An 18,385-nucleotide genomic window follows, 5' to 3' on the forward strand; every position below is an offset into this window, starting at 1 on the left:
CAAGAAGAGCAAAGAGTATTCCATCACACTCCTAACTTGTGCCTTGTAGACTGTGCGCAGACTTTGGGGAGTCAGGATCTGAGTTACTCACTGCAGGATTCCTAGCCGTTGACCTGCTCTTGCAGCCACAGCATTTACATGACTAGTCCTGTTCAGTTTGTGGTCAGTGGTAACGCCCAGGATGTTGATAGTGGCGTGACAATGGGTCATAGCCCCAAATTACTTACAGACACGTTAAACATGTGGCTGGGAATATAATTTCTGACAATGTAATTCAGTGATTGTGTGAAAAGCTGCAGAGTGGACTAAAATAAATGGCAAGTGAAATCATGGATTGTCGTAGCTTTTCCAGACAGAGACACTTCAAAGGACGAGATGCAATGAAAACACTGGAATGTAATCTCCGGTAAAGATAATGGATGCTGATTATCATCTCAGCAGCAACCATCTCCTGTGAGTTATATCCCAAACTGTGGACAGGTTTGTATTTACCTCTTCCCCGAGTACACAAGAAAAAAGGTTAAAGACCACCTTGTGGATGGGTATGGTAGCACAGTGATTAGCACTACTGCCTCACAATGCCAGGAACTCGAGTTCAATTCTGGCTTCAGGTGACTGTGGAGTCTGCATGTTCTCTCTGTGCCTGTGTGGGTTTCCTCCAGGTGCACCTTCAGTCCAAAGATGTGCAGGCTAGGTGCATTGACCATGTTAAATTTTCCCTTAGTTATGTTTAAAGTGTATTTATTAGTGTGACAAGTAGGCTTACTTTAACACTGCAATGAAGTTACTGTGAAAATCCCTTAGTGGCCACACTCCAGCACCTGTTTGGGTACACTGAGGAAGAATTTAGCACGGCAAATGCATCTAATCAGCATGTCTTTCGGACTGTGGGAGGAAACCAGCCTGGGCGGGATTGTTGTCGGTGCAGTATCGATGGGCCAAATGGCCTCTTTCTGCACTGTCGGGATTCTATGATTCAATGAACTGCGACGCTTGTCCCTGGGTGCTAGCTTGGTGTTCTAATTCTACTGTGCTAATGTATGCTGTGAAGGTCACAGCTGAAGAACATCCTTTCGGTATCCCTGTGCTTGGAGGTTAAATAAAAACTCTCTCTCTCTGGAAGCAAGTCATAAAGCAGCAAAGCCATAGTCCAAAAGGAAACAGGACAATTCCTCTCAGCTAACCTGCAGAACCAAGAATCTCCAAAACCAACTGCTCAGCTGTCAAAGTCAATGCTACTGGAATCGTTTTATTATTTCCTTCTCGAGTTTGAATGACTCTTTCTTTAACCCGATAAAGCGTGCTCATGTTCATACATAAATACACTTGGACTGAGAAAAGGCATCCCTCGAGGGAAAGGATCCTTCTTAAATTAATCCTGTCGTGACCAACCAAAGGTCCTGAATAAAGAAGGGGAGAGAGTTCACCCCTCCTCACCCGGAGCCATAATCATTTGGGGATATCTCATCCGGAATTATAACCAATTTGGGGAATATTGCCCAGGGACTGGTTGTAATAGTGGTGGTAATGCCATTGGATGTCAAGGGGCAATGGTTAGATCCCCTCTTGTTGGAGATGGTTATTGCCTGGCACTTGCGTGGCATGAATGCTACTTGCCACTTGTCAGCCCAAGCCCGGTCTTGCTGCATTTGGACGTGGACTGCCTCAGTATTTGGGGAGTCACGAATGGTGCTGAACATTGTGCAATCATCAGTGAACATCCTCACTTCTGACCTTATGATGGGGGGAAGGTCATTAACGAAACAGCTGAAGGTGGTTGGGCCTAGGATAATATGGGTGTTCCCCCCACCACCACCACCACAGGGTGGGCCAAGAACCAGGCAAAGGTCTGTAGACCTGGGGCAGGTTTGTCCAGACTTGGGGCGAACTTGGCCAGAAAATCTCACAGTACCCTGAGGAACTCCTGCACTGATGTCCTGGACCTGCAATGACTGGCCTCCAACCACCACAATTATCTTCCTTTGTGTTCAGTATGACTCCAACGAGCAGAGGGTTTTCTCCCTGACTCCAATTTTGCTTGAGCTCCTTGATGCTGCACTTGGTCGAATGTGGCCTTGATGTCCAGGACAGTCACTCTCACCTCACCTCTCGAGTTCAGCTCTTTTGTCCATGTTTGAACCAAGGCAGTAATGAGGTCAATGCAGCACTCCCACAGCAGTGCACTGGAGTGTCAGCCGAGATTTTATGCTCAGGTCACTGGAGTGGGGATTGAACCCACAATATTGTCGCACTGAGTGATAGCTGACACCTTGATTCAGTGGTGGCGTAACTGTGAGAGAAACCTGAACAATTTGCATCAGTTCAATGAATGTTGCAGAATTTCAAAGAGGTTGTAATATAGGAGGTTGTGGGGGTAGGGTAATGGGGGAGGGGGATTGCATTCTGTAAAATAGCGAGAGAAGGCCATCTAAATAGCATAGCGAGGGTCTCTACCGGCCCCCACTGACATTTTATCAACAATTGAGTATGCCAGTGCCACCCCAATCACTGGGTGATTGGGCAGCATGGTGGCACAGTGGTTAGCACTGCTGCCTCACAGTGCCAGAGTCCCAGGTTCAATTCCGGCCTCTGGTCACTATCTGTGCGGAGTTTGCACATTCTCCCCATGCCTGCGTGGGTTTCCTCTAGGTGCTCCAGTTTCCTCCCACAGTCCAAGGATGTGCAGGTAGGTTGGCCATGCTAAGTTGCCTCTTAGTGTCAGGGGGATTAGCAGGGTAAATGGGTGGGGTTACGAGGATAGAACCTAGGTGGGATTGTGGTTACTATAGACTCGATGGGCCGAATGACCTCCTTCTGTACTGTAGGGATCCTATGAACGTCTATTGTCCCTGGCAGGCTCCTTGTGGGCTCATGGAAGAAGGGGGGTACTCCTAATCAGTCACTCTACCCCGTGGCAGCACCCACCCCCCCCCACCCTCATCAATCACTCATCTCCTCCCCACCTCACCAGGGTCTGGTGATTCTCCCACTCCACTCACATTATAGTGAGGCTGGTGGCCATCACTGGGTCTCTCAGCTGGAAGCTCAGCTGGTGGGGGGAGAGAACATAGCACTGCCATTCTCACACTCCATAGAGATGAGGCACTAGATGAGTATAGTAGTTCCCCTAAGCTTGATGACATCAACAGACAGCGTGGAGGCTCTGTGGGTGAATGAAGTAAAATTTATTGCCGAATATTCAAAACAAAATGGTGACCTATCTACATTAGTGTCTATATCCACCCGTGACCACTAAGTGTCCACAGTCCCTTAATCTTCCTGACCCTCCCACTACATCTAGGTGTCTTCCAGGATCCACATCTGAGGTTGAGGTGGTCTGCTGACTCCCACGTCCTATTTCCTGAGATAACTTTGGTGGTCGTCCCCTGGGGACTGGGACCTTGAGGGTCTCGGCCTACTTTTGGGCAGCACAGATGTTTAACTGTTTCCCTCTGCGGTATCAGGGGCTAGAGGTGTGTCACTCACAGGGAGGGGCATGTCAGATGACCTGTAGATACTCAGGCTCCACTGGCTGGAGGGCCCCAGGATATCCTCCTGCCAAATCTCTTCCCTTTGGGCTCCCAGGGGCCCTTGTGTTTCACCATGGAATGGAGGTGCAGCTGGAGTGAGATCCAGAAGCCCCGCTGTCCTATGGTACTGACACTCATGGATTCCCATCAGTGCCTGCATCATTCAGTCGAAATCCCACACCATGGTGTGGGCATTACTTGTCATGGAGTGCACAGCCCTGCGCCAATCAGTATTGGCTGCAGTGCTGACACTATCTCCTCAGATAGAAGGCGATGGGACACCTCTAATCAACCTTGCAGTCTGACATGGGCAGCACCAGGTCCATGGGCACATCATCAGCAAGGGAATCAGGGGAGTTCTGGGCTCTGGCATCCCTCTGAGTGACGGTACCCCAGGACATCTCTGCCTTCACCTGCTGTGGATCTTCAGCTGTGAGGTGTTCACCGGTGAGGGAGCCAGAAGCCTGCCTACTTATTGGTGTGAGTACCTGCGCTGATGGCAGCTGCAGCACATCTTCCACAGTGGGGTCAGAGAACTCCTCCCGTAGACTGCTGGAGTCTGGTGGGTCCAGGTGGCTTAAGGATGGTTCAACCTGTTTTGCTGGTTGACCAACAAGGGAAGGGGCATGGCATCAGTGCAGAGGATATGGAGGATACATTGATTACTCACTGGAGACTTGAGGAATGACCACATTTATAAAGAACAAAGAGCAACATAGCACGGGAAACAGGCCCCTCGGCCCAATGAGCCCCCGCTGCCATCTTAAGAATGTGCTTTTCCTCCTCCACCCTTGACCCATGTCTATGCTTATGGTACCCCCATTGGAAACCAGATTAAGGGGAGAATATTTAGGGACAATTTGGTAAGCCAATCAGCCTAAGAGCACATCTTTGGGGTGTGGGAGGAAACCGGAGCACCCGGAGGAAACTCACGCAACCACAGGGAGAATGCGCAAACTCCCACAGACACATGCCCAAATCCATGTATCTTCACAGCAAACAGTGATAATCACTGAGCTGTCGTGGTGCCCTTCTGCTGGTCCAGTTTTAACTGACGCGAAGTACTAGGCTACTCTCGAAACATCCAAGAGCAGCCCACGCACGACCCACCGCGTGTATGCCCCTCGTTAGACAACAAGGTGGACTGACGCGCCTGTGGAGTAAAAGAGAAAAACATCAACACGTGTAACAGTTGATTTATGTTGAGGATTCTCATGTTTCTTTGTTGCCCCCACTAAACCAGTAGTGCAAGTATGCTCTTCCCCCTCCCTTGGGCAGCACAGTGGTTATCACTGCTGCCTCACTGCGCCAGGGACGCAGGTTCAATTCCAGCATCGGGTAACTCTCTGTATGGAGTTTGCACTTTCTCCCCGTGTCTGCATGGGTTTCCTCCGGGGGCTCCGGTTTCCTCCCACACTCCAAAAATGTGCGGGTTAGGTTGATTGGCCATACTAAAATTGACCCTAGTGTCAGGTGGATTAGCAGAGTAAATAAAGGTTAACGGAATAGAGTCTGGGTTGGATTGTGGTTAGTGCAGACTCGATGAGCTAAATGGCCTCCTTCTGCACTGTAGGGATTCTGGCCAACTTGAGGGCTTGCTCCTTGAAGCATATGAGGGTTAACAACTTGGGCATGACTCCAGATGGCTGTGCCCGCTGACACTTGTTGTGGTTGAGTTTGTCCTGCAATGAGATGGATTGGGAGAGCATAGGTGGGGGTGTGGACATTTAAGATGGTGATGAGGTGAGGCAGGCATGGAACTTAGACAGGAACTAGATTGTGAGGAGCGTAGCAGATACTGAGGGAACATGCTGATGGTGGGAGGGAGTTGGAGGGGACCTGGTGTCTAGTGTTGGCAAAGACCAAAGTGGCTGAGTGAGAGAAAGGATTGAGGATGTGAGGAGTGTGCGAGAAGGTCCATGGGAGAGTAGGATGGTTCACTTACCCTGGATGAGCGAAGAAGATCATTCATCTTCTTCCGACACTGCTGACCTGTCCTCTTCCAGAGTGCACTGGCACTGAACAGGGCTGGCACTGCGTCCCAGGCAGGGATGGTCACCCTGCTGGATGGCCATCTCCTGGAGCGAGGGTACGGGGTTTCCCTCTGTGCCACTCCCTTCAGCAGTCGGGTGAGGGCCGCCTCAGTGAAGCGTGGTGCTGGCCCTGAAGTAATTGTGGAACAGGCACTGGGGAGCCATTTATATGGGGCTCCCCAGTGCTGCAGTGGGTAAGTCATGGCAGGGACCAGGCAAATCGGAGGGAATGAGCCTTGGGAGCGACGGGAAATACTCAGGAATAAAAATTAATACAAATGAGCAGTAGGATTCGGACCAAAAACATGCCATCTGCGGGAAGCAATCTGTTTTTCTTACCGGAATAAACACTCTGCCATTTTTTTGGTAAGATTTCACCCATTTGAATCAAGTAGAAATTGTTTCAAACTTGGGAGTTCCATTCTGACACCAAAAAAACAATTTCTTATTCCTGTTGCTACCATGTATACTGTTCACCTTTAAATGACTTTATGTGAAACAAGATACTGCAGACAATAAAGATGTTGATGTTACCTGGAGCATTCCATTTCCCCGCTACTGATGTCATTGCATTATATTGTTCACATGAATAGCAGCTCTGATGGCTTGATTAAGGAGTGGTACCTTATTTCTAATCCAGCTTCACAGACTCAAAGGCTTATTCTTGTGTACTTCCACAGATTCTCACCCATCTAATCAGAAACAGCACAAACTCCCACCCAAGAGTTTTGGATCCATGCCAGTTCACTGCAACAAGGGAGTTGCTTACTGCTACACAGATGTCAGCACATGTTGCCGACCCAAAGCACTGTCAATTCTGCATGCACCGCTCCTCGGGAGGTTACAGTGACTGCCGCTCCATCAAAACAAATCTTCACCACCCCGTGCCTGCCAATCAAATGGCAGAGGTGGGCAGCGAGCAATCTGTTTCTCTCAAAGTGAAGTGAGCGTGTTTATAAGGCACTGCAAAGCTATCTGCCCAATGCACCCCTTCCAAAATGTTTAACGCCACCTCCAGAATGGATCCCCCATGACGCAATCAATGGAGGAACTGCCCTGGTGGGACTGACCCACAATGACTGAGATTGGCTTCACGATCCATTAACGGAGCTCAGCCAGGATAATTGTTATAATTAGTCACAGTTCCCCAGGCTCAAGAGAAAAGCAAGCACAACTCATCACTATCCGGTGATTCTTACTGGAATGTGTATGAAAGCAACTATCAAATGAGCAGCCTTAAGAATAATGCCACCCCCCTGTGTCTCCCACAAAAAAATAGGCTATTGGTATGCAAGATGGAATTCAGGACTCTTCAGATACTGAAGCAGTCCATATCCAAATGCAGCAAGACCTGAATCACAGCCAAGCTTGGGTGGATAAGTTTTCATTTGGTTATTCTTGTCACATGTACTAGGATACAGTGAAAAGTATTGCTTCTTGTGTGCTATACAGCAAAACATACCATTCATAGAGTACATAAGGGTGTAGGAAAGGAGCAGGTACAGAATATATTGTTACAATCATAGCTAAGGTGTAGAGAAAGATCAGCTTAGTATAAGGTAAGTCCATTCAAAAGTCTGATGGCAGCAGGGAAGAAGATGTTCTTGAATCAGTTGGTATATGACTCAGACTTTTGTATCTTTTTCCCGACGGGAGAAGGTGGAAGAGACTGCGTAACACTGTATTCTCCACCTTCTGCTTTCCTTCTCCCCCATGTACTCTATGAGTGGTGTTTTTTGTCTGCATAGCACAAGAAACAATACTTTTCACTGTATCCTAATACATGCGACAATAATAAATCAAATCAAAAAATAAGTGACAAGTGATTTTCACGACACACAAGTACTAGGCAATGACCATCTCCAACTAGGGAGAATTTAACCATCACCTCTCGACATTCTAAAGCATGACCATCACTGAATCCCCCACTATCAACATCCTGGGGCTTACCATTGACCACAAACTGAACTAGACTAGCCATATAAATACTGTGGCTTACCAGAGCAGGTCACTGGATAGGAATCCTGTGGTGAGTAACTCATTTCCTGATTCCCCCAAGCCTGTTCACCATCTACAAGGCACAAGTCAGGATTGTGATGAAATACTTTCCAGTTGCCTGAATAAGTGCAACTCTAACAACACTATCCAAAACAAAGCAGCCCATTTAATTGCTACCCGCTTCCACAAAACATTCAATCTCCCCCACCACTGACCTACAGTGGCAGCCATCTACAAGATTCACTGCAGGAACGCACCAAGGTTCCTTAGGCAGTACCTTCCAAACCCGTGACCACTACCATTTAGATGGGTAAGAGCAGCAGACATGTGGGAAGACCATCACCTGGAGGTCCCCCTCCGCCACCCTCTCTCCCACCACAAGCCACACACCATCCTGACATGGAAATATATCACCGTTCCTTCACTCTCACTGGGTCAAAATCCAGGAACTCCTTCCCTCACAACTCTGTGGGTGTGTCTACAGTGCAGTGATTCAAGAAGGCAGCTCACCAACACTTTCTTAAGGAAACTACGGATGGATAGTAAATGCTGGCCTATCCAACGACAAAAACCTTTCCATAAATGAATAGTAACATATAAAAGCATTGGTTCCTCAAAAAATTGTCCTCTCATTCTAACATATAAAGAGATTCTAACATATAAAGAGAGGGTGGTGTAGTGGGATAGTCACTGGACCCGTAATCCAGAGCCCCAAGTTAATGCTCTGAGCATCCAGGTTCAAATCCCTTTACAGCAGATGATTAAATCTGAATTCAATAAAAATCTGGAATTAAAAGTCCACTGATGAGCATGAAACTATTGTCGATTGTGGGAAAAACCCACCTGGTTCACTCATATCCTTTAGGGAAGGAAATCTGGCGTCCTTACTCAGTCTGGCCTACATGTGACTCCAGACCCACAGCAATGTGGTTGATTCTTAAATGACCTCAGGGATGGGCAATAAATGCTGGCCCAGCCAACGATGCTCATATCCCATGAATGAATAAATCAAAAAAAGGAAACATGCTGAGAATAGCACAAATTAATCTACAGCCAACAAATTAACTTTTGAAATGTTGTTTAATAAGCAAATATAACAGTCAATTTTCCTACAGCAAAGTCCCACACATAGCAATGAGATGAATGAGCAGATGATTGTTTGATATTTATTAAAGGTAGAATCTCACCCAGGACAAACACTCTACTCTTCTTTGCCTGTAGTTCAATGTCTCGTCTGAAAGACAAACATCCATTTGGAGCTAGGTACCAAAAGGCACCCTTGCCAATCTCCCACATTCCACATCTTATTCAGGGGAATTTCTGCCTATACTCAATTAAACTGCACCCATGGCTTCTGTTTCTGGTTGCCCAGGGGACTCAGTCTGGTTATATCCAGTGAGAAAGGTAAGACATTCCAACCTCAAGCCTCATTCATCCCCTTAAGATGCGGCAGAGATGGGAAGAGCAGGCGGGGTGTGGGGGAGATTAGGGGAATGCCAGCGTAAATTGGGCTGGGCGTGCAAAAGTGCCAGCATGATCTGAGAAGGTAGGCATGGTGCCAGAGTGAAGGTGGGAGAAGGGGTATTTAATGAAAGGGATGGAAGGAGAAACTTGAACTGGATGGGAGGAGGGGAGAGAGGAAAAGTGTAGTGTCTGAAAACCATTGCGGGTGGAGGGATTTTCCGCTCTCGTTTTCTTGGGGTGCGGGAAAATCTGGTTATGGTCCCAAAACATGGTTTACACCAGCAGGGATTTCCCCTGGCAAGTCTTTCCACCCCTGCCAATGATGTAATGGGAATCCTGATGTTCAAGGTCTGGATCCCCATTAGAATACATTTAGATGTCATTATCAGGCCTCTATACCTGATAAACCTGCACCCACCCCACCCACCACCTCCCTGCCTCCATTAGATTGTCCATTCACATCAGCGTGAGGGCACGCTCGCATGAGTCACAACAGCCTCCTGCAATGGTGTGTACCAATACCGAGAATGCACTGGAAGAGTTCAGATGAGCGTATTGCTCACGAGAGATGGAGAACCATATCCGGACACAGCCCCCTGCCCCCAGGACAGTGCCCAGGCAGTGCCAGGAGGCAGTAGTGCCAGAGGACAGTACCAGAGGGTTGTTCCTTGATGGGGGGGGGGGAGGTGGTTTCCATGGAGAGGTGTTCTGTGGGGAAGGGTTGTTTGAGGATGGTATGGAGATGTTGAAGGGGGTGGTGCTCAGGGGTGGGGGGGTTCTATTTTTAATTTCTTATATCGGGGCACACCCCAATCCTTTTTCAAACCAAAGCTGCTGCAAGGTGAGCTCAGTAAGAAGTCTCACAACACCAGGTTAAAGTCCAACAGGTTTATTTGGTAGTACAAGCCATAAGCTTTAGGAGTGCTGCTCCCTCATCAGGTGAGCGGGAGTTCTGTTCGCAAACAGGGCATATAAAGACACAGACTCAATTTATAAAATAATGGTTGGAATGCGAGTCTTTATAGGTAATCAAGTCTGAAAGGTACAAAGTGAATGGAGAGAGGGTTAAGCACAGGTTAAAGAGATGTGTATTGTCTCCAGCCAGGACAGTTAGTGAGAATTTGCAAGCCCAGGCAAGTCATGGGGGTTACAGATAGTGTGACATGAACCCAAGATCCTAGTTGAGGCCGTCCTCATGTGTGCGGAACTTGGCTATCAGTTTCTGCTCAATGGTGAGCTCAATCAGAGTATGGTATGGTTGGACCTGAGGGAGAATGTCCCAATATGTAAGCAGACAAGAGTTAAATAATTGTGAGCAGGGGAGGTCAGAGGGATAGAGCTTCTATCTAAGGCTCTGTGAAGGGAAAATGATACAAAGCTGGTGGCTACAAGGGGAAGTGTAGCATTCAGAAGGGCTGTGCAATTCTAACTTTATTGCTAACATCCATTGTTGGAATGATGTTCTGATTAAGATGAAGGGTTTTGAGTCCTTTCTGTTTTATTTGACAATATCGGAGAAGATTGTCTGCAGCTACTGGGATAAAGGAGGTTTAAAATGTAGAAGTAGTTGGCAAGCAGAGGACAATTTTCATTATTTGGCCCTTCCTTTTTTGTGTGCGTGTCTCAGAGGTGCATTTAATGTTAAAATGCCTGGCCTATGTGTGGGTAGGAATGTGGAGCAGCTGCTGGGAGCAGGGAGAATGGCTCATCACTCCTGATCGTTTTTACCCAAACCTGTAGGACTTAGGCCAAAGAAACAGAATAACTCCAGGGAAAATCTGCCCCTCTGCTTGGTCCTGACCTTGGTAAATGCCATAGTTGGTGGCATTTATCCAGGACCCCAAATCCATGCCTGATAATATCTCAGGTCAACTCACTGTAATAAAAAAAGCTGGACTCTTAGCCAAATGAAAGACAAGTTGGCACAGTGCTTAGCCTCACAGCGCCAGGGACACAGGTCCAATTCCCGGCTTGGGTCACTGTGCGGAGTCTGCGCATTCTCCCTGTGTCTTTCCTCCGGGTGCTCCGGTTTCCTCTCACAGTCTGAAAGACGTGCTGGTTAGATGCATTGGCCATGCTAAATTCTCCCTCAGTGTACCTGAACAGGCGCCAGAGTGTAGCGACTAGGGAATATTCACAGTAACTCCATTGCAGTGTTACTGTAAGCCTACATGTGACATTAATAAATGAATCAACTTAAATAAATAAAATGAACAAGCCACATTGTTTATGGGGCCAGTAACTGTTTCTGCTCAATAAACTCAGCAACATTAGCGTGAAACAATTTGTCAGGTGAAAAAAATTGGCTCTGATTGGTCAATTCTCTATAGATTAGTGGGACCATGCTTCTATAAACGTTCATAAGTGCCAAAGTAGTTCTCAGGAATATACGATTTATATAAATCATAATAGCTTGTGGGTCTTGGCACTCATTGTAAAACATTTCCTTCTTGCATGAGATATAGCTTAGGTTTATCAAAATCCTTTCTCCTGATTTGGGTGGTTCACCCTATTGACAATAGTCAAGGAAAATTTTACAATCCCGCATCACAGAGCCCGCTAATTAATCATAGAAAAATCATAGAACCATGGAAGGAAAGAAGGGAGTTATTCGGCCCATCGAGCCTGCACTGACAACAATCTCACCCAGACATTATCCCCATAACCTCACATATTTACACCACTAGTCCCCCTGATGCTAAGAGATTATTTTACATGGCCAATCAATCTAACCCGCACATCTTTGGAGCATTTTTATCAATCGTGTTTTTTAACTCTATTCTTGCAGAGCTCTGTGCATCGAGAAACTGGAAACATTCAAAATGTCAACTGATTTTTATTGTCAGATTTATTGGGATAAAGTAAAAATATTATTTCTTGTGAGCTGTTACAGATATACCGTTCATACAGTACATAAGGGAGAAGGAAGGAATAGAGCGCAGACTATAGTGTCGCAGTTACAGAGAGGATAAAGAGAAAGATCAGTTTAATATATGATAGGTCCATTCAGAATTCTGACGGCAGCAGGGAAAGAGCAGTTCTTGAGTCGGTTGGTACATGATCTCAAACTTTTCTACATTTTTCCTGATTGAAGAAGGTGGAAGATAGTATGTCTGGGTTGTGTAGGGTCCTTGATTCTGCTGGTTGCTTTTCCAAAGCAGTGGGAAGTCTAGACAGAGTCAATGGACGGGAGGCTGGTTAGACTGGGCTACGTTCATGACACCCTCTCGTTTCTTGCGGTCTTGGGCAGAGCAGGAACTGTGCCAAGCTGTGATACAAACAGAAAGGATGCTTTCTATGGTACATAGAATCATAGAACCCTACAGTGCAGAAAGAGGCCCTTCAGCCCATTGAGTCTGCACTGACCACAATCCCACCCAGGCCCTACCCCCATATCCCTACATATTTTACTTGCTAATCCCTCTAACCTAAGCATCCTAGTACATTAAGGGGCAATTTTAACATGGCAATCAACCTAACCTGCACATCTTTGGACTGTGGGAGGAAACCAGAGCACCCAGAGGAAACCCACACAGACACAAGGATAATGTGCAAACTCCACATAGACAGTGACCCGAGCCGGGAATCGAACCCAGGCCCCTGGAGCTGTGAAGCAGCAGTGCTAACCACTGTGCTACCATGCCACTACATCTGTAGTGGATTCTACCAAACGCTGATGTCTTCGATGGGAACCATTAGGGCTGCTGCAAAATTAAGGACAAGCCAGGGTTTTTGAAAAGCCTGTATCCCTTGTTGGTTGGAAGGAAGCAAGACTCTCTCTGGGGAGTTTTCACTGAATGGGAACTCAGCCCAACCACCTCAACGCCGGGGTCTTTGAACTGGTCAAAATGCTTGAGGTGGAAGAGCTTTGTGAAGAGGACTAATTTCACTCTGTCCATCAGCAAAGCGTGGGCCATTAGACTGGGAGGGAAAAGCCCTGCCCCATCTATAAAAACAGCTTGAGTTGACCATCGGAGCTGACGCCATTACATCCACTTGGTAAAGATCAAAGGCTCAGGCAGACAAAGGATTTCAGCATCAGCTGATGTTGCAACATCCAACAAGCTCCATGGCAGCTCCAATTGTGTCTAATCCATTCAAACAGGAAAAATTATCTGTCAACCAGTCCTGGAATAGCTGCCATGTAAAATAATATTTGGGCAGAATGCTTTTGTGGCAGAGAGGTAAACTTTGCCAAAAATCCCACTTAATTAGGAGCCTCACATGAACACACCCCGTCATATCGATATAGCACAGTGGTTAGCTCTGTTGCCTCACAGCGCCAGGGACCCGGGTTCGATTCCCGGCTTGGGTCCCACTCTGTGTGGAGTCTGCAAATTCTCCCCATGTCTGCGTGGGTGCTCCAGTTTCCTCCCACAGTCCAGAGATGTGCTGGTTGGGTTGATTGGCCATGTTAAATTGATCCTCGTGTCGAGGGGGATGCGGACGGTAAATGTGTGGGGTTAGGGGAAGTAGTGCTTGGATGGGGTTGGTGCAGCCTCGGTGGTCTGAATGGCTCCTTCTGTACAGTAGGCATTCTATGATATCATTCATGAACCTTGGGAAGGTTTTAAATCAACATGATCCTCATTTGATCAACATGGGGTACAGAGGCCCCTGAAATCCTCCATTATTTGACCTGGTGTACCTATAGTGGAGTATAGCTCTCCGAGGACGGGCCTCAGGTCAAATCCATTGATACCCAGCTGCATCCGAACTATGAGAATGATCATCAGTAACATCAACACCCTGACTGCCTTCATTCAACAGTACCACACCTCTGCGACTATACAATACCAGTTACCATTACATCAGCAAAGACATGTCAGTCCAGCCTGCTTTGACCAACCTACCAACAACATCCCAAATCTAGAAGCCCACTTAGGGCTATCACGAAGCCCTTCAATGATCTTCCCTCAACCTTGATAACAGATGGCCTCCTGCTTTGATGAATAGAGGGATGTAACAAATGGATTCCTTTTAGACCCAGGACATCCTAAAGGATCAAACCTTCTATGCAAACAGTGGACAATCGTGAACTTGCCATCTTCTACAGAGATGAGGGTTAAAATATCTCCAATATATGACTGGCAATCAGGGACAATTAGAGAGCACGTCATTGAAAATGCCTTCAAGAAAAACCTCACTAAATTCACACTGTTAAACCAGAAAGTTTGGCCTAGGTATCTCATACAGATATTAACATAGGAATGTAAAAACTAGAAGCTGGAGTAAGCCATTTGGCCCTTCCAGCCTGCTCCAACATTCATTGTGATCACGGCTGACCATCGAATTCAATATCCTGTTCTCCCCCTTTCTCTCATATCCCTTGATCCCTTTAACTCCAAGAGCTGTATCTAATTTCTTCTTGAAATCACATAACATCTTGGCCTCAACTACATTTTGTGGTAGTGAATTCCACACATTCATTACGGTCTGGGTAAAGAAATTTCTCCTCACCACAGTTCTAAAAGATTTACCCCTTATCCTCAAACTATGACCTCTTGCTTTGGGCTCCCGCACTATTGGGAACATTCTTTCTGAATCTACCCTGTCTAACCCTGTTAGAGTTTTATAAGTTTCTATAAGATCCCCTCTCATTCTTTTAAACTCTAATGACTGTAATTTGAACCAATTTAGTCTCTCCTCATAGGATAGACCTGCTATCCCAGGAATCAGCCTGGTAAACTTCTGCTATACTCCCTCTATAACAAAGACATCCTTCCTCAGGTAAGGACACCAAAACTGCATAGAATACTCATCAATGCCCTATACAATTGCAGCAAAGCATCTCTTACTAAACTCCTCTTGCTACGAAGGCCAACATGCCCTCTTTACTGCTATACCTGCATACTTACTTTCAGTGACTGATGCATGAGGGCATCAAGGTGTCGCTGCTTTCATTTATGCTACCACCATACTAAAGAGAATAAGAAGGTAATTTACGACTGTTAAGGTGTGTTTTCACATTCCTGCATCTAATATCCAGACATCATTTTTAACTTACCTTTGAAATGCCTCTTTGTTTCCAGCAGGGACTAGATTGGTGCAGCAACCTGACATCCTCTGAAGTGGTAACTAGTTATTGCTGGAAAAAAGAGATGTGTTGCTGAATCCTTTCATCTTGCACTCATCAGGTCAAACATAAAAATGCCACATTTCAACAATCACAACAATTTACACCAGAGGAGTAAAGGGTGCTGTTTTGTTGGCTAGTCGACTCTGATTGGCTGAGGTGTTACCATGGAGAAAGCAACAGGGAATTATAGGCCCCCCATGCCCTCAACTAATTCAAAAGGGCACAAGGCTTGGGCATATTCCTTTTATTTGCATAGAACAGACCCTGCAATGTCACTACTAGCAAGACCAGGTTTAAGTCCAACCAATTTATTTGATAGTAAACTCACAAGCTTTTGAGGTTAACCTTTTCGTCAGGTGATTCACCTGACAAAGAGGCAAACCCCGAAAGCTTGTGAGTTTACTATCAAATAAATTGGTTGGACTTAAACCTGGTGTTGTCAGACTTCTTACTGTGTTTACCCGAGTCCAACACTGGCAACTCCACATCATGACTACTAGAAAGTACAAATGAGCTGTGTTATGAGATCAATTGATTATCTTAAAGTGGTTGTTAGTGTAGCTATTTGCACACCCAGGTCCAATCACAGATTCACATCTAACAGTAGAAATTTTGATTGGCATGTCGCAAGTGCGGATTGGTTGTGTACGGTCACTGTTTTGCTGATTATGGCAAAGGTGTAGGTGGGAGGGTTTGCTGAGGACAGGCAGCACTATTTCCGCAGAGTCTACCACTGCAAAACACCAGCAGAGGTGGGAAAAGACCTGTTATTGGCTATTTATATGGCTCAATTGGACTCCAGGCTGTCTGTCACTTATCCTGCTACAGGAAAATGGCACGTTGGTGGGAAGACATAGAATAATCCCCCTCTTTCCTCCTCCCCCCTGTACACAAAGGGAATGATCACTTGATACTCATTCTGGATTTTTTTTGTTGGAAGGAACTGTAAACATGATGGGGGGGTATTTTAACCAAAAAAATCCTAAGTGCCAAACAAGTGTGAAAATGAGAGCGACTTACACTGTTTTTTTTCTGGGCAAGATAAAAATCGAATCGTAACTACCCTTGTCAGAAAAATGAGGGCCAAACTTGTTTCTCGCCAATAGGGGGAAGCTGGCAGATAGCAGCATGTGCTGATCCCTGCGTTCTGTGAACATAGAAATCCAAGAGTGAGAGCCTTCCCAGCGATAACTGACCTTTGTGGCAGATTTCACCCGCACCCACCCCCCCAGCTATCGCGGGGTTCCGCAGCTGAGGCCCCCCATCTGGACCGATCGGCACTTCCCGCCGCACAGGCTGTCAGATCTCCCCGCTATTGCAGGGCTCCTCAGCTGAAAGCTCCCCAGTCCCAAGGCACAGACTGGCCGATCGGCTGTTGCAGAGTGGCAGCGGTCCTCCCACTCAGTCCATCCCGTCTGTACCCACCTCCCCAGTTAGCCCCACCCACCTCAGGCCCTGTCCCCTTGGCACAGCCTGGTGCCCACTAAGCAGTGCCAGGCTGGCAGTGCCAGGGTGCCAGGCTGGCACTGCCCAAGGGGAACACCCTCTGCCCCCAACTTCACAGTGGGGCCTCATTGGCCCCCAGTCCTACTGGCGAGCCATCATGTCTAGTCCCCTTAATGGCAGCCATTCATTATTCTCGCTGGATAGAACTCTATCCAGCGAGGCCACAGAGGCAACTAAGCCTGGACCATAGCATTCTGGGCTTACATCCATTGCCGGTAAGATTGCGAGAAATGGGAAGCAAACTTGATTTCTTGCAATCTTACCGGTTCACCCAGCCCATCGGAGGGGGCTGGACAAAAAGACAAGATGGCGGTCGACGAATCTGTCAGATAGCAAAATGGTGGTGTGGGGGTGGCATCCAGCATTAGCTTATTACAAATTGTTGTTTGACTGAGTTTTCAGGAGAAATGCCTGGCCTAACATTAATGTTGAAGAGATTGCAGAAATGTGAGTGGTAATTATTCAACAGAAACACCATTCGGAATGATCCCGTATGATTTATACACAGCCTTTGGTCTTTGAAAAATGCTTCACCTCAATCTCACCATTCATAGAATCATAGAATCCCTACAATGCAAAAGGAGACCATTCGGCCCATCAAGTCCACACCGACCACAATCCCATCCAGGCCTTATTCCTGTAAACCCATAGACTGACCCTGCTAATCAATTTAGCATGGCCAATCAACCTAACCCACACATCTTTGGACTATGGGAGGAAACTGGAGCACCCAGAGGGAACCCATGCAGACACAGAGAGAATGTGCAAACTCCACATAGACAATGACCTGAGGCCAGAATTGAACCTGTGACCCTGGCACTGTGAAGCAGCAGTGCTCACCTCTGTGCCACCATGCCACCCTCTGGGTTGGTGGAGGCTTTGTACAAATCCAGAACGTGTGATGTTTCAGAATGCATTTATCTCATAATCGCCTGTGTGAGAAGATTGTGATGTATATATAGTATGTCGGGGTTTGGGGTGTGGACTGCCGCTTTAAGAGTACGGCTTAGGTGACCCCTGGGCTATTAGTTCTGATGTGGAGATGCCGGCATTGGACTGGGGTAACCACAGTAAGAAGCCTCACAACACCAGGTTAAAGTCCAACAGGTTTATTTGGTAGCAAACGCCACTAGCTTTCAGAGCGCTGCTCCTTCGTCAGGTGAGTGGGAAGTCCCCACTGGCCTGATGAAGGAGCAAAGCTCCAAAACCTAGTGGCTTTTGCTACCAAATAAACCTGTTGGACTTTAACCTGGTGTTATGAGACTTCTTACTCTATTGGTTCCTGACTGTGAATGAGTGCACACCTTCAATAAACAGCTCCTAGTATTGTACTATTCAAGCCTATCTTGTGATTCTTTCTACCCCATAGTCCACAGGGGTGAGACCGGAAATCCCTACCCGAGGCCAAGGCACATTTTTGATTTGATTTGATTTATTATTGTCCCATGTATTAACATAGTGAAAAGTATTGTTTCTTGCGTGCTACACAGACAAAGCATACCGTTCATAGAGAAGGAAAGGAGTGCAGAATGTAGTGTTACAATCATAGTTAGGGTGTAGAGAAAGATCAACTTAGTGCGTGGTAGGTACATTCAAAAGTCTGACAGCTACAGAGAAGAAGCTGCTCTTGAGTCAGAAAGGCACGTGACCTCAGACTTTTGTACCTTTTTCCTGATGGAAGAAGGTGGAAGAGAGTATTTCCATTGTTCGCCCCTTGCCCACTCCAATTCCATGGCAGGCGAAGCAGTAGAATTCAGCGATTTTTTTTTATCTGC

This window comes from Carcharhinus amblyrhynchos, chromosome 8, assembly GCF_965287045.1.
Source record: "Carcharhinus amblyrhynchos chromosome 8, sCarAmb.v2.hapA, whole genome shotgun sequence".
In the NCBI taxonomy this organism is placed as follows: domain Eukaryota; kingdom Metazoa; phylum Chordata; class Chondrichthyes; order Carcharhiniformes; family Carcharhinidae; genus Carcharhinus; species Carcharhinus amblyrhynchos.